Raw genomic sequence first — 27,799 nt, forward strand, 5'->3', positions numbered from 1 at the left:
ACCCATATCTCTTGGGTCTCCTGTATTATTGGCAGGTGGATTCTTTACCTGGGAAGCCAATAAAACAGCGGAGTAGCTTACAATCAATGTGTTTTATCTGAGACGAAACACAAGTCGTTTCTACAAAGAAGTCATACATAGCAAGTCTACTTTCTAGTCTGTTTAAAGCATGGCTTGTCCTGGGGTAAGGAATTTTGTGATCACCAAAAAGATATGAGCTCATTTCCTTATGATACTACTCGTGTAATTTTACCTCCCTGTTGACACGGGTCCTTGTATCACTGATCTGCCAAAGTTGTACCTGGGGTTAAATAAGACCATTTCATTTATTTTTGAAATGCTTTCTTTGAATATGGTCAAAATCACTGAAAGGAAAATAAAATCTCAACAGCACTACAAAAACCATCTACTAATTCCTCTTCTGAACCACTGAGGTTTCACCTTTGTCTCTCCACAATTATCTTGCTAAGGTATCGAGGTTCTCAGAAATCAACTGCTCTCTTGGAGACAAAAATAATATGTTCCCACAGCACACTCATTATATAGGTATTAGAGTTTCTTGACTGCTCGAAAATCAATAGGAGCTTACAAACCAAAACAATGCATGTTTCTTTGTTCTTTTGAAATGTCTTAAAAATTCCATCAAATCTGACTTATACTTCCAAAGGCCATATGTAGTCAATCTTTAATTTAATCTACATCTGTTACTTAATGCATTCACTTACAACAGTCCATTCCACAAATAGGTGCTCAATCAATGTTAAATATTACTATTTGTTGAAAAGTGTTGAGAACCTATTATGATAAAAACAAATTCTCTCACACTAGCTAAGAAAGCTTCTGAATGGCATGCTCTAGCTTCTGATCTGGAAAAATAAAGTGGTAGATAAAATTAATATGAATTCTATTGTGACCATGTGTCATTTGTAGCTCCCTAACATCTGGGCAATCTTCCACATTATGAGTCCTTCCTTCCCCAGGGCAGAGGCCAGAAAGCCTTGAACCACAGACTCCCCTGAAAGTAGGATACAGGCAGTGACCCTGCTTCTGCTGGTAAAATGCACAGGAAAGCTACATCATGGACAATGAGATTTTTCCATCTGTTCACTTGATTCCCTGTGTGCTGAAGAATTAAAGAAAATGAGATCTAGTCACCAGCTTCAAAGCTGGAAGAAACTGAAAACAGACTTCTCTCAGGGAATACTTTGTCAAAATTATTATCTTTCTTACGTTTCATTTTCCCTTAAATACTTCCTGTGGCCTCCTAGAATAAACCACAAAGAAAAAAAGAAAACAAAATCACAGTGGTGGTCCAGTGGTTAAGACTCCAAGCTTTCATTGCCAACAGCACAGGTTTGACCCCTGGTTGAGGAACCAAGATCCCCACAAGTTGTGCAGTGTAGCTAAAAAAAAAAAAATCAAAGTTAATCAATACACTCAGCTAAAACATGTAAGTTATAACTTACTACAAATACAACTTAATGCAGTTTCTTTTCAAACAGTCACATTCTGTTTTACAGGCTTCCCACATATTCTGCTTCTAATAAACACGTACTTGAAAAATGAGGACAGAACAGACACTGGGCTGTTGCCATAGACATACTCGTAGTGTGATACAAGTCATCAAGACTGACTGTTCACGAGGAAGCTCTCAAAAGAACATGATTACAGGAAAAACACAACATGTATTTGTTTGCTGTTAATCACATATGTCTCCGGGAGATGGTGAGGGACAGGGAAGCCTGGCGTGCTACAGTCCATGGGGTTGCAAAGAGTCGGACGTGACTCGGTGACTGAACAACAAAATCACATATGTATTCCATTCATTATTTTCAATCAGCAAACCTACAGAACATGCTATGCATGATGAGGCAAGAATTCTATGGACTTCAGTTAAGCAGATGTGATCAAACAAAAGGTATAGAAATACAAGTTAAAAGGTATAGAAATACAAGTCACATGGGTTTCTTAAAATGAATTTCGTCAAAAACACACTACGCAAATTCCTCAAGATACTTTCAATAAATTAACTCTTGATTCACTTGACACGATTTCAGTAGTACTATGATTAGGCAAGGATACTGGGGGCAGGGGGCATCTTTTAGCCTGAAAGCCAAAATGCTGAGTAATAATAACCACCTTCCATCTTGTCCACAGAGAACCTAAGACTCGAGTGAAATAGATGCTACCATAAGTTTATCAGCTAGGAGCACTCCACCAGCTAGAAGCAACTATCTGAATGCCAAAGGTCTGCAAAATGGAATAGTTCTAAAGAATTATCATTTGATTACATTCAAGAACATAGGGCAAGATTTAATGAATTAATCTCAATGACTTAAAAATCTGTCAATTGCACGCAAGTCCATTTCCTTCAAAATTAAAAGTCTATCAACGTACATCATTTTTGATTAAGCAGTGAGCTGTGCCTGAGTGCTAAGTCATTTCAGTTGTGTCCAACTCTGTGCAGCCCCATGGAATGTAACCCGCCAGGCTCCTCTGTCCATGGGGTTCTCCAGGCAAGAACACTGGAGCAGGGTGCCATTTCCTTCTCCAGGGAATCTTCCTGACTCAGGGATTGAACCCAGGTCTCTTATGCGTCCTGCATTGGCAGGCAGGTTCTTTACCACTAATGCCACCTGGGAAGCCCTAGGCAAAGATGAACTTTACCATTCCCATATTAACCTAATTTTAATTACTTTTCTTAATCCAAATTCATGAAGATCACAATGGGGAACCCTTACCCTGGAACTATGCAGATGCAAAGTGATTCATGAGCACTTGTCAGGTTCATCACAAGGGAAGTGGCCTCACCCTCTTTACGTGACCACAACCAAAGGCCCTGTGAGTAAGCAGCAGGTGGGGCCCTCCAGAGCCCCCCACTGTCCTGTAGCTGGCTCACAGCCCGCAGAAAGCACTGATTCTACCTCACCCTCATGCCATCTGCTCCAAGTTCTCCTTCTAGTTACTAATAAAAGCCACAGGAGCCATCTGGACTTTCTTGTCTATACATTTTAAATCCAAAATGGTTTTGCGTTTGTACAGGACTTGGTGTGAGATGACATTAAAAGCCCAAAGACAGCCTCGGGGGAGACAGAGGATGCTTCCCCATGCTCAGGAGGAAGCCATGGGCCCATCCAGGAGAGGAGACGGGAACCAAGGTAACACAGACCAGCCTTCTTCCAACCCCACATGCACTACATCAGTGTCTATCTATGTATCCTTGCATACAGATCATTTTTCTGATTTTCTAGATCAATCTAAACAGATTTGACTTTTGCTGTACCCCATTCAAAGCACTGATAGCTTATCAAACCAGTTCCCACTTGACACTTCATTTTAGCTTAAGTCTACCCAAAAAATTGTAATTAAGAAACACCATTTATCTTAAACGCAAATGGTGATGACAAGCTGGAGTCTTTGACGCCACTTCGTATCTTGTTACTTTCTCACCAAACCTCCGAACATTATGTGAAATTTCTAAGTCTGTATGGAGCGGAACTTCGTAAAAGAGAATTTAGCATGTAACAGCACTAAACAAAATATCCTCAAGAGTGAGATGCCTTCTTTCCATCCCGGAGCTCATTTAACTTCGGTATCTTGTCTGTTAAACCATCTACTCCCACCACTCTCAACCGAAGAACTATTCTGATTCTGAGTGGTGAAGGTTTAAGAGGAAAAAGAGATTGCCCTTCTAATATGAATGCAGGAGTCCTCCGAATGCTGATTGCCTGATTGTAAGTTGCCTTGATCAAAATGCTACCTACACATTAGCAACTGTGAAAATTCCCTTCAACTATTGGGCTCCAATTATCATAATTAGGTCTTTTGGAAAAAAAAAAAAAAGCATTAGAGAAAAGTCACAGCACATGCACATGGACAGAGATGAAGGGTTCTCTGGTGACTAGAAGGGTATATCAGCTGCTAAGTGCCACAGGTTGTTTAAGACATAGTCATCAGGATAGACTGACTTGCATCAACCATTAGCAGCTTCATCCTTTCACTGACTCTGTTCAGTGCCACCAAGTTCAAGGCAGAATCTCTGCTCATGTGAAGACAAAAAACTGCAGCCACTAAAGAATGTCCTCAAGGAAGCCCCAGGCAGGTAAAGAAAGAGCAGGACAGACTTCACAGAGGGTGTCTGTCCTCACCTGCCTTTCCCCCCCACTTCAAGGTGGAAACATGACTCTCACCATAAATGATACAGCTTAATTAAAGGCAGGGACTTCACTGCTCTGGAAGTTGTGACCTCATTTGTCAGATAAAATGGGTTAGACCACCTAGAAGATGATCTAGGCCAGCTCTGCTAGGTTTGATTTACACTTCTATAACTCCACCCTGGGCAATCTCTTGAACCGTCCACACCAGCCGATTGCGTAAAGAAGGTCTGCCAAGCTGACAAGGCTCCAGAGTGGAATCCCAGCCTAAGAGACGTCTGGCTCACTTCCATGAGTGTTGGAAAAGCAGTCCCAGGAGGAGGAGAGCTCCGGATGAGGGATCAGAAGTCACAGTCCTGACTCTACAGCTCCTTCATACTGTCACCTTCAGCAAGACACCCACACTCTCTAGAAAATTTAACCATGAAAGTGAAAGCATGAGTCACTCAGTCATGTTCGACTCTTTGCAACCCCATGGACTACAGCCTGCCAGCCTCCTCTGGGATTCTCCAAGCAAGAATGCTGGAGTGGGTAGCCATGCCCTCCTCCAGGGGATCTTCCTGACCCAGGGACCAAACCCGAGTCTCCCGCACTGCAGGCAGAGTCTTCACCATCTGAGCCACCAGAGAAGCCAGTGAAGGGAAGTTTAATCATGTTTCTTACAAAACGCCACCATCAGAGAAAAATGTAAGAATCAAGTGAGATATAAGTTAATCATGGGATCAGAACCTGTTCTTTTTTAAGACTTGCTAACATATATTAAGCATTTACTAATTGCAAGGAATTTCACAAAACATCTGATCTACAGACATTATGTAATCTTCAGGGTACCTGCTTTACAGATGGGAAAGCTGAGTGTGAGTAACCTATGCAAGGTTAGACAGCAAGAAAGGGCACAGCCGGGGTTCAAACTGAACTCTGTTCAAAGCCCAGGCTCTTAACCTTTGTGCTCTGTGACCTCAGGAGGCTGAGGAGCCCCAGACACGAACTCTCTCCTCTTGATGAATTTTAAGAAAATAAAAGTAGTGAGATATACGATTGATAGAAGAGTCTCAACTTTAATCCAAACTGTATTTCTAATCTTGCTGAAAACAGATCCTTTTTGTCCCAGAAAGCCTATTCAATGAATTTGTGTTTGATGGAAGCGCAGTTTATGAAATCTTGATCCAAATCAACCCAACCGTTTCATTTCACTTAAAGAGAAACTGAAGCCCAAGCAAATAAGACTAGAGTCACAGAGCTAGCTAAGGGCAGGCCCTAGCCTGGAACCCTGGACATGGGCACTGCTCCAGCCCCACTGCCCCAGGTGGAGCTCCCCCAAACCCTCAGACGTTAATAATGTTACCCCGGGTCCAAGGCATATCCCTATAATACCAACAACATTTTACAGCATGGTAGCATTGGACTCATTGGAAAAGACCCTAATGCTGGGAAAGATTGAAGGCAGAAGGAGAAGAGGGCAACAGAGAATGAGATGGTTGGATGGCATCACCAATTCAATGGACATGAACTCGGGCAAACTCTGGGAGATGGTGAGGGCCAGGGAAGCCTGGCATGATGCAGTCCATGGGGTCAAGAACTTGGACACGACTTAGCAACTCAACAAAAATGATAACAAAGCAATGCCACTAAAGATTTTTGTTTTAGAAAATAGCTCTTTTCCATGCAAATATAATATGTTTATAAATTCACTACTGTTATTTAAATAAGTGCACACATATTTAAACTTTTTCAATTTTAGTTTCTAATGCAATAAATACTGATATATAAAGCATACATAATAATAAAAGGGCTTCCCAGGTGGCTCAGTGGGTGAGGAATCCATTTCTAATGCGGGAGATGCGGGTTCGATCCCTGCATCAGGAAGATCCCTTGGAGTAGGGCATGGCAACCTATTCCAGTATGCTTGCCTGGAGAAACCCACAGACAGAGGAGCCTGATGGGCTACAGTCCATGGGTGGGCAAGAGATAGGACTGAAGCGACTAAGCATGCACACATAATAATAAAAACACTTGTAGGGTCTTTAATAATTTTTTTAGAGTATAGCAGCATCCTGAGACCAAAGAGTTTAAGAATGTCCATCCTAAAATATAAAAATCAAATCTTCATGTTTACAGTGGACAAAGAGTCCACAATTCAAACCTAAAGGCTTTGGTATTACTTTGTGAGGGGAAGATAAGAGTCATTGGGAACTGTCTTATTTTTAACTGAGTTCTTCATGATAAAGTGAGCTCCTCAACTTCAAAACTGACAAAATCAAATTACACTATAAATTTACCCATAAGTATAATCAAAAGAATATATTTTTCAAATGTAATCAACAGATTTCTGTGATTATTTTAAAGTTAATTAGTATCAATTATAACACTATGTTATCAATCATATATACACTCTATACAATGCCTAATAACTTCATAACTGTAATCTTAGACTTCAGAAAGTGTCTTTAACATCTAAGCAATTCAGGTGGACGGCTTATATCATAAACAAAATGTATGGCATGTTTCAAAAGCAGCCACACAGAAGGCATTCTTAACTTCCATGCTAGTAATAAAGACGAGCAAGCAAGTATGAAGACAGTTGTTGGGCTTTTTAGAGATATATTATGGCAAGAAAAATCATAAGTATAATGTAAGTTCTCAAATTAAATAAAATGTTGATTCATGCTGCTGTTACGAAGATATGTTTGTATATTTTTTAAAACTTAGGCTTGAATATTTAAACTTACAATCAATGCAATTACAATCATCCTACCAAAAACATCTATTAGAGGCTGAGATGATCACATCATGATGCAAAGTACATACGAATGCTTAATGCAACAGAATGCTTCCTTCTAGATACAGAGTTTATAAAGATTACAAAATGTATAAACCCAAAAGCATAATGATGTTTCACATAGGCCAAAAAAGAAGAAAACAGAGAGAGAGACAGAAAGGAAAAGACACATACAAAAAGACAAAGAGATCAAAGAAACACACTGTCCAGTGGAATGTCTAAGGAGCTGTTATTTCCCTTTTAGCTTTGTGAAATCAAGTTATACTTTATAAAGTCAAAGAGAAATATAAGTAAGTTAATCATTAATGCATATAACAGCTACAGAGGCTACTTTAAACTGGGTCTGAATTATTCTACTTCTTTCTCAAAAGAAGAAAAAAATAGAGGATTTTTCCGACTGTCACCTTCCTATTTGAGAACAGGCATTTCAGCCATTTAAATGAGGAAAATTACTCTTCTTACAAAGATAAGGCAGCAACAAGGTTTGAATTGTCAGATCCCATATTTCAGATAAAGAAAACAATGCCCACGGAGCTTCTCCAGGGGATCCACCTGACCCAGGGATCAAACCCAAGTCTCCTGAATTGGCAGGTGGATTCTTTACCGCTGAGCCACCAGGGTCAGACCTGTAAAGTCAAGGAAAACACAAAATTCAGGCAGCTATTTCCTTATAATAAGCTGCCTCCTGGATCCCTCACCTTGCACAAAAATACCAGCTTTTACAATGTTACCCAAAATGTTTGCAAATAAAAAGATCTTCACATTATCACTAGTTCCTCAAGGGACATCAGATTTTGCCATTAGTCATTTATTTTTTACAATTACTAGCTAAATTGGCTTAAGCAAGGTCATTCTCTTGTATTAATAAAGAGGAGACTGTCGATGGACAAGCTGTGGAACCGTCACCCGGCCTTGGCCCATGGCACCATAGAAGGCACAGCCTCTGGGCCCCTTCTGTTAGGGGATGGGGGGTGAAGGTGGTGGTGGGACCTGCCTCTCTGAATTCAATGCACTGTTGTTCGGTCACAACAATTGTTGTTCAGAGATGTCCAATTCTTTGCCACCCATTGAGTGCAGCACTCCAGGCTTCCCTGTCCTTCACCATCTCCTGGAGTTTACTCAAACTCATGTCCATTGAGTTGATGATGCCATCCAACCTTCTCATCCTCCAAGTTTCTAAGGAGAGGAAAGTCAAACTCCAGAACCAATTATAGTTATCTTCGATATTCAATAAAAATTTGCAACTTTTCATTTTATTCTCCTTTTTAAAATATTGATTTTCTGCGAGTGTTCTTACACCGAGGGGGATCAAAGCTCCTGCCTTGCACAGAACAGTCTGGTCACACCTGCTGACCTGCTGTTCCTCGTCCACAGGCTCCCCTTTCACTCTCCAAAGTGTTCTGACTTGTTCACGACTCAGTGATCACCCTAGTTATAAACCCAGTAGACAGATATATAATATTTTCAAATATATATATGAATATATATATGTACTTATGTATTGCTTCAAATTTGTTTGGGATCATTTTTCTTTTAAAAAAATGAAAATGTGGCCTGACTTATTTCTTTCACCTAAAAACCTTTTCCTCCAAGAATTTAACCCACTATAATTACATTTTGCAAATACTAGGAAGAAAATTTTGAATTCAGTGCCTCCTAACACAAGATGACATGGAACGTTAGTCAAGCTTTTTATTGTTACAGAGCACATTGATACAGGCACTATTATTCCTTTTAGGGACTCATCATCTAAAATAGGAAATGAGGCAAAAATTCTACACATCTGATAACATTTTATGTTAATATTTAAACCTGGGTCCTGCCACTCACAGTATTCTGCTGGTGGTGGTGGGAGCGGGGGGGGGGATCCCTCAAGAAAAATAATGAGGCCGTACCATGCAGACGAGCCTCTGCAGATCCTGGGACGCACTCCAGTTCCCGCATCCGTGTCTCTGTAACCCCATCCATGCCGGAAACAGGACAGCTTGTCTCCTACACGTCAAACACACAGCCTTCACGGAGCGGCCCTTCATCAGGCCTTCCCAAAGGGCAGCCAGAACGTTTCACCTTTCTACCTGAAAGGAGCGAGCTCTCCTCCACCTCAGAGGGGCGAGGTGCCGTCTGGGTGCTGGCCGCACAGAATCCAGGCAGTCACTCTCCTCAGGATCCCTCATGTGAGGTCCTGTCTCGTTTACATACTTCAGGGTCAGCGGCTGAAAACAGCTCTCCAGCAAACGCCCCTCTGCCTGCCCTGCCCGTCTCCGTACAGATGACGAGGACTTGAAGAGGTGATGAAACAAAGAATTTGGGCATGCCAAGTCGCTTCAATCACGTTCAAATCCTTGTGACCCTAGGGACTGTAGCCCTTGGGGCTCCTCTGTCCATGGGACTCTCCAGGCAAGAACATTAGAGTGGGTTGCCATGCCCTTCCCCAGGGGATCTTCCTGAGCCCAGGGATCGAACCAGTGTCTCTTACGTCTCCTGCATTAGCAGGTGGGTTCTGTGCCACCTGGAAAGCCCACCAAGAAGTCCCTCTACTCCAGACTGGTGGTTCCTGCCATAAACAAGGACACTGACCCCGTGTCGCAAAGCAAGACCATCACTGAACAAAACGCGTCCCCCCGGACTCAGAGGACAAGGCCAGAGGAAGCAACAGGGAATCATAGCGTAGCCCTTGGTTTCCAAACTGCTTCAGATATGCCCAAATGTCAAGTGAACTAACAACAAAACACACCCACTCCACCGCTTCTATAGACTCAAATATTTTTCAAATAAAGTACATTGGAAAGTGACAGGCTAATCCAAGTAGATACCGTGTTTGCTTTCCGAGGTGACAGACGAAAACAAAACTATTTTCTTCTTTAAAGGAGGGTCTTAGAATTAAAGCAGAAACAAAAGTAAGTGTCTGAAAAGAGGATGTTTTAAATTGTTCTAATCTTTTGTTTCCCATGTGCATCGCTGATCTCCCAAAGCATGAAAGTAGAACAAGAGCCCTTCCTGGTGGCCCCGTGTACTCCATGGACGCTCGGCTTCCTCTCACAGCCCCCTTGCTCTGTCTAGAACCAGCGTCTTGGGGCTTAAATTGGGCTCCGTCACCTCAGAGCAGCAGGCCTCGGGCAAGTTTCTCCCTCTGCCCATGAGCTCCCTGACATGTAAGATGCTGATGACAACAGACCTGTTGCAGAGGCCACATGCTGAGTCATGAGGGTTGCTATTGTTATTCCGTCATTAAGTCTCATATGACTCTTTGCAACCCATGGGCTGCCGCATGCCAGGCTTCCCTGTCCTTCACTGTCTCCCAAAGTTTGTCCAAACTCATGTTCATTGAGTTGATGTGTCATCCAACCATCTCATCCTCTGTTGTCCACCTTCTCCTTTTGCCCTCAATCTTCCCCAGCTTCAGGGTCTTTTCCAATGAGTTGGCTCTTCACATCAGGTGGCCAAAGTACTGGAGCTCCAGCTTCAGTATTCTGTCCTTCCAATGAATATTCAGGATTGATTTCCTTTAGGACTAACTGGTTTGATCTCCTCACAGTCCAAGGGACTCTCAAGAGTCTTCTCCAACACCACAGTTAGAAAGCATAAATTCTTGGACACTCAGCCCTCTTTATGGTTCAGCTCACACAGCCATACATGACTACTGGGAAAAACCACAGCTTTGATTATGCAGATCTTTGTAGGCAAAGTGATGTCTCTGCTTTTTAATATGCTGTCTAGGTTTGTCAGAGCTTTTCTTCCAAGGAGCAAGCGTCTTTTAATTCCATGGCTGCAGTCACCATCTGCAGTGATTTTGGAGCCCAAGAAAATAAAATCTCTATCAATTTAGAAATCAGCTCTAAGCATGGGATCTGCCCTCCTCTGCTGGTGACTTCGTCTCAAATTATTGGTCTGTTAGTCTTAATGGATCCCAGTCCAAGCTCAACTGCATGCGTTAAGTTGCCTGAAAAATATCCACATTATCTTCTGTGAGTGAAATCACAGCAAGCTCACTGTTCTGGAAGAGAGAGGGGGTGGGGGGGGGAGACTTTTTTCTAACCATCCTCAGAAACTGAGAGCAAAATATATAGATGTGAAAGCACCATGCCGGCATCTCTAATAATCCACCTTGGTAATTTCTAGTTCCAGGACTGGAGGGTGCAATGATCAGAAATTAATGGATACTCCTGGCCAAAATGCAAGAGGAGAACTTTTATATTTCCTTTGTTATGTGACCATACTAACAATAAAAGGAGTGGCTGAAAGGTTAGTGGTTTACATTGTCAATCAAACCGAGAGTCTAAGATGGATAGTCACTGAATGCCCAAATGTTCAGATTTTTGTGGAATTTCTTTCCTGTCTTGAGTCTGTCACTAATTGAATCAAAATCACTCACCTTTTATTTCCTGGTGTCTAACACGCATCACGCAGTCACTGGGTTTTGGAAAAATGCAGTGAACTGAGCACGCCCTCCCACCAAGTTGTCTCCTTAAAAATAACCTACATCCAGCAGGTTGCACACTGGAAAAACAGTCATAGCAACTGACATTATGAAGTCCACTTCACCCCAGTCTTCCTCCATCTGTGAACATTCACCCAGCTTCTCATGCGAATATTCAGGGAAGTAATCTCACCCTCCCATCCCTAAGCAATTCTGTAAATTCCGCCTGCAAAGCCCCCCAGAAGTCCCTCCATCTCTGCCCATCTCCACACCCAGCTCCCCTCACCTGGACCCCGTGGGGTCTTACCACCTGCACGGTATTCTAGAGACAGCAGCCCACAGGGGCCTTACCCATCACAAAGCAGATCCTGTCACGCCTGCTCACACTCTGCAAAGCCTGCTTGTGGCAAGAAAAAGAGAATGCACGACCTTCAGTGTGGCCTTCCTGGGCTTCTGGCTCCCACGCCCCCTCCCCCCACAGTCCCTTGTCCACCTGAGTCATGCCCTTCCCACCCCCCTTCACACACGTGCATCCTCTCTCCTTGAACTTCTCCCTGCCCTGTCCCCTGCCTGGCCAGCAGCTGTCTCCTCAGAGACGCTGCTTCTACCCACAAACCCAACTTAGGGACGTCTATCAGTCTTTCCCATAATATACTTCGAGTCTATCCTCAGACGCTTACGTGAAAGATTGTTTTAAGTCTGCCCCCACCCCTTTGCTGGGCTGTACCGTCCAGGAAGGCAGGAGTTGTCTGTACTAGTCACCCCACGCACACAGCACATGATTGACATGAAGCTGACTTCCAGCAAAAATGCCTTGCCCCATTTAGGCTTCAAATAAATGGGAAACAATGGAAACAGTGACAGACTTTATTTTCTTGGGCTCCAAAATCACTGCAGACAGTGACTGCAGCCATGAAATTAAAAGACGCTTGCTCCTTGGAAGAAAAGCTATGACCAACCTAGATAGCATATTAAAAAGCAGATATAACTTTGCCAACAAAGGTCCATCTAGTCAAAGCTATGGTTTTTCCAGTGGTCATGTATGGATGTGAGAGCTGAACCATAAAGAAGGCTGAGTGCTAAAGAATTGATGCTTTTGAACTGTGGTGTTGGAGAAGACTCTTGAGAGTCCCTTGGACTGAAAGGAGATCCAGCCAGTCCATCCTAAAGGAGATCAGTCCTGAATATTCACTGGAAGGACTGATGCAAACTGAAATTCCAATACTCTGGCCACCTGATGCAAAGAACTGACTCACTGGAAAAGACCCTGAAGCTGGGAAAGATTGAAGGTGGGAGGAGAAGGGGATGACAGAGAATGAGATGGTTGGGTGGCATCACTGAATTGAGGGACATGAGTTTGAGCAAGCTCTGGGAGCTGGTGATGGACAGGGAAGCCAGGCGTGCTGCAGTCCATGGGGTCGCAAAGAATTGGACACGACTGAGCGACCGAACTAAACTGCACTCATCTCCCTTAAAAAAGAAAAGAGAGAAAAAACAAGGAGTAAGTAGGAAACCATGATCTGATCTAAAAGCTATTAAAAATAACAAGGTCGTACTGTATAGCACAGGGAACTATATACAACACCCTGAGATAAACCATAGTGGGAAAGAATATGAAGAAGAATGTGTATATGTGTAAAACGGAGTCTGCACAGCAGAAATTAACACAGCATTGTAAATCAACTACACTTCAATTAAAAAAAAAATTAAAGCTGTCACAATCTTAAAAGCCATGGTAAGAGCTCACACAGCAGAACGCTGTGTAAGAAAGTGCCCTGCTGTCCATCTGTCCCGGGGCTGAGTGCGCCCTCTCTGGCCAGGCACCGTGACAACAGATGTACCACGGCTGCCAGCTCCCCAGTCCCCCAGCCAGCACCTTCCACACACGTTATCAATCCGTTAGGAACTGTGGCAGCCACCACTCTCACCACTTAAAGATCCATCATCGGAATGGATGCACAAGCCTTCTCCCCAGCGTCCAGGTTCATTAAGAAAACAGCTTACACGTGAGCTAAAAGGAAGCAGAGAGTTCCAGCGGGTTCCCAGGGCGGGGGGCCCTCCTGCAGTGACTCCACCCAGAAGGCGTACAGGGGCCCGGCGAGCAGAGCAACAGCTCCCTTGGGCTCAGGGCAAAGCTTTCGTTTTTCCATTGGTACCGGGGAAAAGTGTATTTGCAAAATAAAATAGGGATGTTAGTTGCTCAGTCCTGTCCAACTCTTTGCAACCCCATGGACTGTAGCCCAAAAGGCTCCTCTGTCTATGGGATTTCCCAGGCAAGAATACTGGAGGGGGTTGCCATTCCCTTCTCCAGGGGATCCTCCTGACCCAGGGATCAAACCCAGGTCTCCTGCACTGCAGGCAGATACTTTATCAACTGAGCTATCAGAGAAACCCCCAATATCGCAAAATAGGGATACATTCTTCTAAAAGCTTAAAAAAAAAAAGTAGGTCAAATGTTCAAAAAAAAAAGTCTGTGTGTGTGAAGTAACTAGAGTTTTATTTCTTCCTGCTGCTGCTGCTGCTAAGTCGCTTCAGTTGTGCCCGACTCTGTGCAACCCCATAGATGGCAGCCCACGAAGCTCCCCCGTCCCTGGGATTCTGCAGGCAAGAACACTGGAGTGGGTTGCCATTTCCTTCTCCAATGAATGAAAGTGAAAAGTGAAAGTGAAGACGCTCAGTCGTGTCTGACTCTTAGTGACCCCATGGACTGCAGCCTACCAGGCTCCTCCGTCCATGGAATTTTCCAGGCAAGAGTACTGGAATGGGCGCCATTGCCTTCTCCGTTATTTCTTCCTAGTATATCCTAATTCATTGTTTTTGTTTTATTAACTACAATGTAATAACTATATTTGTTTTAATAATAATACTCATTGCATGGGTCCTTTGGAATTATGTGAACTGTTTTTTTTAATGGACCTAAAAAATTTTCTTAACTTGGACATCTGTTCCTACACTAAACTACCCTCAAAATGTTCACCATGGGCTTTCCTGGTGGCTCAGTGCTAAAGACTCTGTCTGCCAATTTAGGAGACATGGGTTCAATCCCTGGGTCTGGAAGATCCTCTGGAGAAGGATATGAAAACCCACTCCAGCACTCTTGCCTGGGAAACCCCATGGACAGAGAAGCCGGGCAGGTAACAGCCCATGGAGTTCGAAAAGAGTTGGACACCAGACTTAGCGACTAAACAACAACAAAAATGTTCACTGATGCTACAAGGAGGAAACACCCTGTAAACTACAAAACACTATTCAAATGAAAGGGGGGCATGTCTATACCTAACTAAAAGGCAAAACACGACCAAAGGCTCACGCTGAGCCTTGCAGCCAACACCACCTCCTCCAAGCCAAGTTGAAATCCATCTTCGCAGTTGGGATGATTCATCTGTACTGACCGAACAAGGAGCTCCCCCTCTCGCTCTGCACGGGCTCCCCTGTCACTGGCCACCTGCTTTCCCCGCATCTGACCATCCTGGTTTCTCTTGGGGTCTCCTTCACTGGGTGGAACCTCAGCCAGCAGGGAGGTAACTGCTCCCTCCCCTGCTTTTTACTGTCGCCCCCTCCTCCGTGACAGCTGAACACTTCCCGGCCGGTTTTCTCCTGACCCAGCATCAGAGCTCCTCTGTCCAAAGTCACCATCTCAGCATCTCTGTGAACACAGCTTTCTAAACACTGAACCTGGCTGCTACCCTGCTCCCAACTCGCCAACCTGGCTCTCCCGCCAAGTCCCCAGTTCCCAGCAGCGGTGTTCCTCATTAAAATAATTAGTCAAAGCAATCATCACACATCTAATGGTGGTTTTCAAATCTCCTTCAGCTCTGAAGAAGGGAACCTAAGTCACACTGGGAGGAACAGGGGGCCTGGGCTGCCTGCACAGAGCCCTCCCCCTCCCTGCAGTGGCTTTCGCTCTCCCTGCCCTTCACCATGACAACGCCAGGGCTTCCAGCAGCAACTCCCGCTCCATCATCTGAGGGGCTTCCTGAACGTCGCCTCCCCGCACAGCCTCTGCGCCCCCCTGGATTCCACTCTCCACACACTTGGTAAGAGTATACTGAAGCACCCTCCAGGTACCGTCCCAGGTGCCAGAGGGTTAGCATCGTTGACGTTAAAAAGCTACGACCACACAGCAAAGACACCCTGAATAAAGAGATATGAGGACCCGTTCCTACCCTTGAAGGACATACATGTATTCCTTAAAGACAGGAACTAAGTCTTGAAGAATACATACCACCTTTTTTGATGACTATCATTAATGATGACCATAGGTAATAACACGCATGTGTGTGCACTTACGCTCAGTCACTCAGTCGTGTCTGACTCTGCGACCCCATGGACTGTAGCCCACCAGGCTCCTCTGTTCATGGAATTTTCCAGGCAAGAATACTGGAGTGCACTGCCATTCCCTTCTCCAGGGGATCTTTCCGACCCAGGGATTAAACCCCCGTCTCTTGCATCTCCTGCACTGGCAGTTGGATTCTTTACCTCTGAGCCACCCAGCAACTTTCAAGTGCACAATGCAGTGCTGCATTGCACACTTGAAAGTTGCTGGGAAAGTTGCTCTTAAAAATTCCCACTCGTAAGAAAAAAAAGTTGTAACCATTGGAGATGATGGATGCTAATTAAACTTATTATGATGATTAGTCCATAGCACACATATATCAAATCACTGGGTTGCACACCTGAAACATAAAATAATGTTATATATCGACTATACCTCAATTTTTTAATTAATAAAAAGGAAATGGCAAAACCTAAAGTCGGGGTTATTAAAAGAGAACCTGTTTCTATACAGGCACTGATGGGTGAACCAGAAAAGTGCAGGTCAAAGGGAGGAACTCTGACTGAGAATGAGGGAAGCCCTCCCAGAGGAGAAATGCTGAGTCATGAAAGGTGAACGCAAGCTTTCTAGTTTGGGAGGGTGGGGGCTGCTGGGGAGGGCATGATGTCCACACCACCCAAACTGGGCCCTGCAGATGATTTCTTTTGGCTCTAAACCATTATCATCTTTTTATGGGCAGGCACCCCTTTCTCCTTCCTCTGTCCATCTGCATAGACCCAGAGCTCGCTGCAGTGGCAGAGTAAGTTTAATTCTTCTCTTGACCCCAATACTGTCCAGCAGTGCTACGGAAACAATTCCACGGTCAAGGTCACCTGCAACACAAATCCAATTTGTGTCTGCCAATCTGAGAACATAGTAACTAGCAGTTCTTAGCTCATCTTTCTTCCTGCTCAACAGTAACACGAGTGCGGCAGAACTGAATCCATTTGTTCACTCCAAAAACCTCTACTCTGACCACTTTCTCCAGATTCTCAAGTGCAATAAGCACTAACTGAGGTTACCTAGCATCTTGTGAAGAACTAAATATATTCCACATCTTTCCATTACCAAGCACCAAGAATAAACTCCACCACCGTTTGCCACTTCAACCTTTTCTGAAACCATCAGGAGACCCTCCGACGCTTCTGTAGGTCAAGGACTGAAACCTGAGCCCACCAGAAGCATCCTCTAGACAAGCTCCAACCCTGGGGCCTCGAACCTGGTGCCCCTGCTGGACACCGAATAACCTTCAGGGAGAGTGAGCCGTGGGCAGGGACTTGGCCCAGCGAAGGGGTCCCCACCGGATCCCCACTGGGCTGTCTTCTCGGGGCTTCCACACGCGGCAGCCTCAACAACCACCACCACACCGTCCTTTCAGTAAGTTTCCACTCCGGGGCGTGGGCGGATCAAGACCGCCCCTCTAAGTGGCTGCAAGCATATACGAAATAAAGCACACTCTGCGGACTTTCATCTTCCATAAGAGGATGCAAAAGGCAGGGACAGAGCTCGCCAGAGCGCCCCCACGGGGGACACGTCCGCACCGACCGAGCAGATAACCCAGTCCAGGTGAGCCCATCCCGCCGCGCACTGGGCGGAGTCCTGCGCAGGGAGGCAGGTAGGACCCAGATCGCCGGGCCGGGCGGACTCGGGCTGCGGGTCTCGGTCCACAGGACGGTGGCCCGGGAGGAAACGACGCCCGGCGAGGGCCTGGGAGTCCTCCTTCTCTCGTCCGAAGTGGGAGACAAGTGGGCAGCGCCTGCCCGGGGAGCCCAGCGCGCGCCCCGCGGGGACAGAGAAAGAAAGAGGCGGCGCGCGGCGAGGCGACCCCCAACCGCCGCCCCCCGCCCGGCGGCCCACCGCCGGCGACGCGCCCGCCCCTCGGCCGGCGGGGACACCGGGGGCGGCGGGCTGGCGCCCTCGCGGTCTCGGGCACGCGGCGCGCGCGGCGGCGCCCTCCTTACCTGGAGCAGAGCCGCTCCGCCCGCCGGGCGGACCCGGCGACAGACCTGGGCGGAGCGGCAGCGCGGTGCTCGCGCGGCGGGGCAGCAGCGCTGGGGCATCAGCGCTGGGGCAGGGAGGAGGGGAGCGCGGGGCGGGGGCCCGGGGCCTGGGGCCGCCCGGGCACATGCTCCCGCGCACCTGCCGCTGCGGGTTCGCCCAGGGGAGCGCGGCGGGCGTGGGTCCGGCTCTCACGTGCGGGGAGGGTGGGCTCGGCTTCCTCCGCGTGGGCTGCCCGGAAAGAAGGTCCCAAAACTCACTTCTGTCTGCCTGCCCCCCCGACCTCCCTCGTCGGGCCGGCGCGCGCACCCTGTTTCAGCTGGCTCTCCGGGTTCACTTGCCGCCTCCGGAGTCCTCCCTGTCCGGCCACTCCTCCGGTGTGGCGACCCCATCTCGGCTGCCCCCATTCTCGCCCTTGACTTTTGCTACTCTTGCATCCGCGGAGAAGAGGATTCTCCTTCAAAATAAAAGGAGACTGTTTCCCCCGACCCCAGATGCCCAGGGACCCTGTTGTAGATGCTTGAGATGGAGCAGAAGCTGGAGGTGCTGCTGAGGCCCTGCCGTTAGGGATCTTAACGACTGGCTGGTCACAAAGCCTTGTCGCCATATGGGGAGAAACATTAAATCGTTTAATATGGCTTAAACTTAAAAATAGGGCTTTCCTAGTGGCTCAGATGGTAAAGAATCTGTCTATCAATGCAGGAGACCTGAGTTCGATACCTAGGTCAGGAAGATTCCCCTGGACTAGGAAATGGCAACCCACTCCAGTATTCTTGCCTGGAGAATTACATGGACAGAAGAGCCAGGCGGACTATAGTCTGTGGGAGCGCAAAGTCAGACATGACTGAGCGGCTACCACTTACAGTTAAAAGTTGCTGAGGGGGGTGTATGTATACTTATAGCTGATTCACCATATTGTACTGTAGGAACTAATAAAATATTGCAAAGCAATTATCCTTCAATTAAAAATAAATTTTAAATGGAATGCTACTCAGTCATAAAAAGGACCGAATTTGCATTCCTTCTGGTGAGACAGATGAACCTAGAACCTGTTATGCAGTGGGAAAGTCAGAGAAAAACAAATACCCTATATTGATGCACATTTATGGAATTGAGAGAAATAATAGTGATGAACCTGTCTGCAGGACAGGAATGGAGATGCAGACATAGAGAGCAGACTTATGACCACAGCTGGGGAAGGAGAGGGTAGGACGAACTCAGAGAGTAGTATTGAAACATACATTACCAGATGTAAGACAGATAGCTCGTGGGAAGCTGCTCTATGACATGGGGAGCTCAACCCGATGCTCTGTGACAACCTAGAAGGGTGGGATGGAAGGGGGGGGATGGGAGGGAGGGTCAAGGTTCAAGAGGGAGGGTACATGTATATATACTTAGGGTTGACTCAAGTTGTTGTATGGCAGAAACCAACACAACATTGTAAAGCAATTATCCTCTAATTAATAATAAATTTTAAAAATCAAACTTAACTATTGCAGAAAAAAGTTTTAAAGATTAAAGGAAAAAAATAAAAGTAGTTGGTAATTGAAGACTGTGTTTTGTGACTTTTCAATGGAATTTTCTTTCATGAAGGTTTCCTGTGTATGAATTTTAGTATACGAATATCAGCTGGAAGGTATAAAACAAATAGTAGTTAGTTGCTTCCTGCAAAAAATTCAGTAATTTAACACTAGTAGCAATAATTTCCAAAATGATCTTTTGAATTTCTTATTGACTACCATAAACCAAGAACTAAAACTGTTTTGTTTTTCAGATGAGACTGGTCCTTTGGTAAAAACGTCTTTTAGCGTTGTTCTTGAAGAAGAACATATAAAACCCTTTACTAATGCAGTTTATGTTTATGTTAGGAGCCATGATCATAGAAACGTACAGGTACAAACACACACATGCAAACTGTGTTCTGTGCTCTAATCATTTAAGAAAAAGAGATTTAAGCCAGAGAAAAAGGGAAACAGAGGCTTTGGTATAGAGAGAATGTTTAGGGCTGATCTAATTAAGTGGAGTACTTATTTTCATACCATTTTAACATGCGTATGCTAAAGACCTTATGGAGTTGGGACATATTTCTGTGACAACAGGCACACTTCAGGGTGCCACCTTTGCATACTTGCTCACCTGACTACATGAAATTAGCATGGGCTCAGTGGGTGGATGAGAATCCCCCCCGCTGCTGCTCACCTGGGCACTGATAGGATTTCTGGGGAAGGACAAAAGCTTCCATGACTGCAGTGTAACCCAGGCCATCCCAGCGGTGTTTGTTTGTCATTCAAGACTCCAAGTCTTAATGATATAAACATCAAAATGATCCCAGCACAGAAAGAATTAAGACTCCATTTAGTTCCACCTGCCTCTTAGAAATACCAATATTAATATTATAGAAAATTGAAGAAAGCTAGATTGAAATCCAAATAGTGAATTTACATCACCTTTTCTTCACTTTTGGGGGAAAACAATTATTTTTACAATATGTTTATTGAACATATTTGGCTTATATTTACAAAAGGGGTTTACCAGTTGGTGCTAGTAGTAAGAACCCGCCTGCCAATGCAGGAGACATGAGATGCAGGTTTGATCCCTGGGTCAGGAAGATACCCTGGAGAAGGGCAGAGCAATCTGCTCCAGTATTCTTGCCTGGAGAGACCCATGGACAGAGGAGCCGGATGGTCCTCACTCCATAGGGTCCCAAAGAGTCGAACACAACTGAAGTGACTTAACATACACATACATATTTACAAAACAAAAACACTGCTTTCAGGGGCTAGATTTAAATAAGAAAAAAGATGCACCAATAAAACAGGTGATACAGGCATTAAAAACTCATCTTGGGTTACTTAAGTATAAATCTATGGGCGCATAGTGCTGAGAGCAACATATGATTGTATTCAAAGAAACTGACATCTGTTTTAAATGATACCGTTATTCAAATTATATGGAAATATAAGCAGGAATGCATTGCTACACTTATTACAGAACTTTTCAAAAGCAAGTGTAGTAAATCCCTTTAATTTGAACAGCTGCAGATTGAAATGAAATAGCTACATTGTGGGTTAGTCTAACATTAGCAATAGTCCATCATGAGTGATGGGGTTTAGAACACTAATGGTTACTAGGCATTTTATTTTTTTTTTTTAGCTAACTCGATGTTTATTTATGTCTTTATTTATTTTTGTTAATTTTTATTCAAGTACAGTTGATTTAAAATGTGTTCATTTCTGCTGTATAGCACAGTGATTCAGTCATACACACATAAGCATTCTTTTTCACATTCTTTTCCATTATGGTTTATCACAAGATTTTGAATATAGTTCCCCATGCTATACAACAGGACCTTGTTTTTGCTTATTTGCTTTTACATGAAAAAGTTTGGATATTCTCTGATGCTCAGCCAACTTCTTATAAATAGCTTAGGAAAGAAGAGAGGCAAAAGGCAAGGGAGAAACAGAAAGATATAGACAACTGAATGCAGTTCCAAAAAATAGGAAGGAGCGATAAGAGGGCCTTCTTACATGAACAATTCTAAGAAATAGAGGAAAGCAATAGAATGGGAAAGACTAGAGATCGCTTCAAGAAAATTGGAGATATCACGGGAACATTTCATGCAAGGATGAGATAGTCACTTTTTTTCTTTTTCGTAATGAGTTATTTCATGGACTTTATTCCTTTATTTCTGGGAGCGTCTTAAGCATACTCAGTAAGTTTATTTTGATGTTCTCCTATCTGTGGGCTTCCCCGGTGGCTTGGTGGGTAAAGAATCCACCTACAATGGAAGAGACTCAGGAGACAAGGGTTCAGTACCTGGGTCAGAAAGATCCCCTGAAGGAGGAAATGGCAACCCACTCCAGTATTCTTGTCTGGAGGACCCCATGGACTAAGAAGCCTGGTGGCCTCATCTATAGCGTCATTAAAGAGTCAGACTTGACTGAAACAATGGAGCGCGCACTGCACTGGAAAATTCATCTCCTAGTGTGGCTGTCATCTCATCGGTGTTAATCATCTTCAGATAATTTTGGGTGAGGTGTGTTTCTTCCTCTCCCCCTCCTCACTACTCTCTGTCCTTTGCCTTGCCTGGGCCTCACTGCCTTGTCCAGCATCAGGTCTCTTCTCAGCAGCCTTAGCCTGACATCCTACAGGCCTTGGCCCTGCTCCCACACCTTCCTCTTTCTGGCTGCACTGCAAGCATGCAGCAAAAGTAACTGTTTTCTAGCTCGTTTGGTGCTGAGAGAGCATCTAGCCCTAGTTTTAGATACTGACTCTGGCTGAAGCTGAAGCTCCAATACTTTGGCCACCTGATGCCAAGAGCCAACTCATTGGAAAAGACCCTCTTGCTGGGAAAGATTGAGGGCAGGAGGATAAGTGGGCAACAGAGAATGAGATGGTTGGATGGCATCACTGACTCAGTGAACATAAGTCTGAGCAAACTCCAGGAGATGGTGAAGGGCAGGGAGGCCTGGCGTGCTGCCATCCATGGGGTCGCAAAGAGTTGGACATGACTTAGCAACTGAACAACAGCAACTGGCTGCAGACCTCCATCATGCAGGAAATTTTTCTTTCTCTACAAAATGTGACAGTCATTCATCTTTCATATTTCCAGACCCAGAACTCCTGAGTTCAGCTCTGGCATTCCACTGTATGCTCATGTGTTTCTACAACATGGAAATGGATGCCTTATTTTAATCTGTTTCAGTGGCTTTGTTTGGCTCAGGATGGGTCCTTCAAAATTGGAACTTTTCCAAGTTCCAATTTCTCACTGGACTTGACTTCCTTCTCAACACCGCACACAGCTCTTTGCACAGAGTAAGTGCTCAATAGAAGTTTCTAGAGTTGACGTCACTTCATCCTGTGCAAAAGGAAGCTGAATGAATGCTCATCAGAAACATACTGCAGAGGAGAGTCATTCAACACAGGCTTGAGAGGATGAAAGTTAGACCTTCCTGTGTCAAGCATCCCAAGACTTCATCTCTGTTTACACATGTGGAGCAGCTCTGAAGATGGGTGGGCACATTGGAAGAACCACCGGAACAGACCATTACCAACTGTTCAGTAAACCCTGCAGGGTGACCAGGCTGATGTGACAAAAGTTACTGTGTCTACAATTCAATCCCAGGAAGCTATTGAATATGTCCTATGTATGTTTTCATTTCTATATCTTCCAATTCTTCTTTCTCTGCCTTCGCTTATCATTGTTAGAGTGAAAGGTATACAAGTAAGCAGCCTATTTGTCTGGGATTGGAGTCCTGCTCTTTATTTTGTTCCTAGTATTTTATTTTGTTTATTTATTTATTTATTTGGCTGTGATGCATCTTAGTTGCAGCATGTGTGGTCTTTTTTTTTTTTTAAGGTTGCAGCATGTAGAATCATAGTTGCAGCATGTGGGATCTAGTTCCCTGATCAGGGATCAAACCCAGGCCCCCGCACTGGAATCTCGGAGTCTTAGCTACTGAACCACCAGGGAAGTCCCTGTCCTACTTCAATCACTGTCTCATTTCCCGAGTTAAATTAACTTCACCCCCACCCCCCATTTCATATTCTTTGCCCTTAGTGCTTATCTCTGTTTGGTGCCAACTCTTCGGACTCTGACATTTAAAATGACCCAGAGAGGCTATTAAACAGAGCTCTAGACATGCAACTTGATAAACTCCATCTTACAAAATCAGATTGCCCTTCTGAATCTTCCATTATCTTACCTTGGGTTCCAGCACAACACATCAATCTTGAGACTCATGCTGGTTTCTATTAAAGAGCTCCAATCCATAGGCCAGTCCTCTGCTCTCATCTTTCTTCCCAAGGCTTTCAATTAAGCCTGGAAATGAACCACCACCAAGATAAATGAACAGCAAACATGAATCCAAAGGTGGGACTTCTCAGTTCAGTTCAGTTCAGTTGCTCAGTTGTGCCCGATTCTTTGCGACCCCATGGACCACAGCATGTCAGGCTTCCCTGTCCATCACCAACTCCCGGAGCTTGCGCAAACCCATGTTCTACTTTGTCACAAACAGTTTTAATAATCAAATTTAATTTTTCATGTGTATGAGTACCTCTAAGCCAGAGTACCATGCATTGATTTGTGTTCATTGAATTGCTTCATTGTCTACTCAGCAAGTAGGTAAGGTCTTACATCCCACTTATATTTTACTGTACTTGTCCTATATTTCAATAGTATTTTCAAAATTTTTATGCAATAATATTCTTTGTTAGAGGCTTTGGTAACCATTTATCCAGGTGTTTCTTCTTTATCATTGTTAACGTTTCATTTTGACCTCCGAGGGAAGATTTTTAAGTAGCAGATTATGTAAATTACAGTTGTACAATATTGGTTTTTTGTCATACTGTCAGTGTCCCTTTAGTGCTTTTTCATTCGGTCTTAATATCGTCTCTCACCACCTTGAGTAATTAGTATCATTTTTCTTATTTTACAAACGGAAAAATAAGTGTTATTTCTATGGTTTTCCTTTCTTTTTACAATGTTGTTAATTAGGTTTCACTGGTTTCTGACAATCCAGCCTTGAGAACATCCTATCTTAAATAACAAGATATCTAGTAAGAAAGTATCTAGTGGCATTTTTTTTTCACAAATCCACAATAAATATATGACAAAGCAAAAGTTAATACTATTTATTATTTTTCACCAATTGTAAAAGTATTTGGGAAATAATTTGTTAAACTATGTACAAACTCCTTTCTGATAATAAGCCTATACATCCTTTACCTTAGGAAGGATTTACTGATTTCACTTTCTTTTTGAAATAAGACAAATTTAAATGCAAAAAGCAATCTTATAAGCAAAGCAAACAGGCTTTTTGTGACTTTAATGTCTTTATTCGAATCTGCTCGCTTAGGGTGTATTCTTGAACCCCATTTTACAAGTGGGGGTTAGTCCTCCCCCAGGAGTGGGCAAGCAGGCACTGAAAGTACACAAAACCATGGGCATCTTCCTGGAATGTCAATTTGTCTCTAGCTTTGACAGGAGGGAGAATTAAATTATTTTACTTATGATTAAAAAACATTAGTTTTACATTAAAATAAACAGGGATTATATTATGGAGCAGAGACAAAATGTGCCTGGGTTTTTAAGATAAAACAGGTGACTTCAAAGACAATTTTGTTCTTCTAAAAAAGAATTGTTCGTGTCATCTGTATCCCAGAGAGCTAATTTTATTTTTCTTATGTTATCTTTCTGTTAGAATTTTACCTCCTCCGTAATTTCATCCATGCATTCATTTGTAACAAAATATTTCCAGTGGAGGAACTGAGCTAGAATGTTTGGGGGTTGCATTCCTTTGACTTATCTTGACTCAGATGGAAGACTGATCTTAGCCATAGCACAGAATGACTTGTGGAGTCATAACTGAAACATGGGTTTGTAATTTATGATGACATGATTGTCATAAACTCTTGTAACTGCTATTATATAAATTGATTTAATATTTTATTGTGCATCAGCTATCTTCTTTATAACATAAGAAACTAACCAACAACTATTACCATTCTAAAATACTAACATGATCCAGACTGGGCGTATCTATTAGGAAGAAATGTTCCCGAGTAAACCACGGGGTCACCTGCCTTGAGGATGGGCCATGTCAGAGGAGAAAAGGCAAGTGTTTCCTAATTACACTGCCTGGGCGTGGACATGTCTATTTATTCATAAAGCTCATGTGCTGCCCATAAAATTCCTGTGGTCTTGTTTTATTAATGAATATAGGTCAACTTAAGCACCTTTGAAGGAAAGAACAAGAATCCAATGAACCCAACTCAATTCATTTATTTCCTTCCAAATTCTGTTACTGTCTTTGCTGGATGTTGTTTTCTCGTGGAGGAAATCAGGAAAGGGTGTCCTCTGCTCTTTCAAATTAATTTTAATTTTTATTTCCATATGTCAACAGAGTTTTCACAGTTGACATTTTTATCACTCTGCTTTAGAAAATTAATTTTACTTCACATTTTCATGCATCAGTCACACAGTTGACCTTCTTATATTCCTGCAGTGATCTTCTGTTGTCATGGGACAGGCTTTGCTAAGCTCTCTCTTATTCTTAGCCATTTGGGTTTTCCCAGTTGTTTTCATTTTCTAATCATATTTATAGCATTACTATATAAATATTTCTAAGTAAATAACTTTTTAATCTGTGTATTTCCTTGTAGAACGTTCCAAAGAGTAGGATTATTGTGCCAAATTATATCCAGTAGTTTCACAGGTCACCATGCCTTTTTTTTCCCCCCAGAGAAACTAAATAATTGAAAATGTGACCAGAAACATTTAAGATTTTATTTAAAACAATTTATGTCAGTCTCAGATCCAACAAATCCCAAAATTGGCATTTCATGATTTCTATGTATTTAGTAAAACAGTGTATAATGGTATCTTAATGTTGCTAAAATTTACTAAATAATACTGGAGATATGGATTAACCAATGTGATGATTTCTTAATTGTAGTTCTCTATTTTTGAAAGTTCAGTTCATTTCCTTTAACCAACTATCAAGTGGAATTTGAGTGTGAGCTGTTATAAATTTGTCTCAATTATTTGCATGTTTTAGAAGGCAAGCATGTTTTTTAAAAGAGTATCAAATATATCGAGGGACTTCCCTGGTGGCTCAGATGGTAAAGAATCTGCCTGCAATGCAGGAGACTCGGGTTTGATCCCTAGGTCAGGAAGATCCCCTGGAGAAGGGCATGGCAACCCACTCCAGTATTCTTGCCTAGAAAATCTCATGGACAGAGGAGCCTAGTGGGCTACATTCCATGGGGTCACAAAGAGTCAGACATGACTGAGCATGCACACAGATGCAGAGACTATCAATCACACTGCAGGAGATCCGTAAATTCTTTCCTAAGAGCCCAGCTCTAGGCTTTCTGAGCTCCTCAGCCTTCTACTAGGTAGTGATGAGAAAACTCCCCCTAAGAAGGTTAGGAAGAACCTTAACATCTATAAAATGCCTATTCTGTGCTAGAAACCAGTAAGAGGGAACAATTATTGAGAACATACTTTGTTCAGCTAAGCATTTTACATAGATTATTCCGCTAAATCCTTCACATAAAGCTGCAGATGAAGTGATCTGCTAAAGTCCCAGAGCTGGAAGGTGATGGAACCAGACTGGAAGATAGACACTGCTCTGAGCTGTGCTGTGCTGCCCCGCCCACCCCTGGTCTTCCTGGGAGGGTCCAGGAGGTCTCACTGGCGAGCATCAGCTTTGCCACTTCTGCCCCCTCCTCTGCTGCGGAGCTGCCTGTCCCTGCCCTGTGCATGTTTACATCATCTGTCCTCCTTGCCTCTGGGTTCCTTCTTCAGGAAGATTGTCCTTCATCTGCTGGGCTGGAGGAAAAGGGCTTTGTTGTTTTAGAAAAGATGCATCTTGTGTTCAAACTGTTGTTTCCTCAGCAGGACACATCCTTTCCACCCTTTGAAACCCTTGAACCCTTTTCTTTCCCGCTATCTATGCGTTATGGTCACTTACTCCAAATTAACAATCTTACGGAGATGTGATAACCATCTCAGAAACCTCATTGTCCATCATCCTCCCTGGCTCCTCTCCTTATAGCATCTCCCCTTTGTCTACATTTAAATATAATCTTTCTTCTTTTTTTAGCAAGTGAACTAATGCTTCCTGTGTTGTATTACCTGATGTGCTAATAATTCTTCCAGAAATAATCCTACTGTAATATGGGGTCCCCTCCCCAGTCTCAGAGTTGCATCACAGATTATTTTTGAAAGTGGATGAAAACATCAAATAGCTCAATCTCGTTTACTTTCCTGTATGGGAAAAAAATGACTCAATTTTGCTTTACTATCAGCTGTGTTTTTAAAACTACCATTAAATGCTTGTCCTTTATTTTATGCAGACCTGGAATATGTCTGAGAATGGCTGTGAGCCACACTTCTGAGGAATTTTGCGTCAGTGGAATATAAGGTGAAGCCCGCTAATAAATTGGATTCTGTCCTTATTTTTAAGCACCCCACAACTACTGTTTTGGCAGATCTGTTTAAACATACCTTAAATGACATTTCCTTATAAATAACATTCTAGATTTGGTATAAGAGGCAGCACAGTACAGTAAAAAGAGGTTTAGCTCCAGGGAAACAGAAGATTTGATCTCTGAATGGCCTGGTGCCAGTC

This window comes from Cervus elaphus, chromosome 27, assembly GCF_910594005.1.
Source record: "Cervus elaphus chromosome 27, mCerEla1.1, whole genome shotgun sequence".
Lineage (NCBI taxonomy): Eukaryota > Metazoa > Chordata > Mammalia > Artiodactyla > Cervidae > Cervus > Cervus elaphus.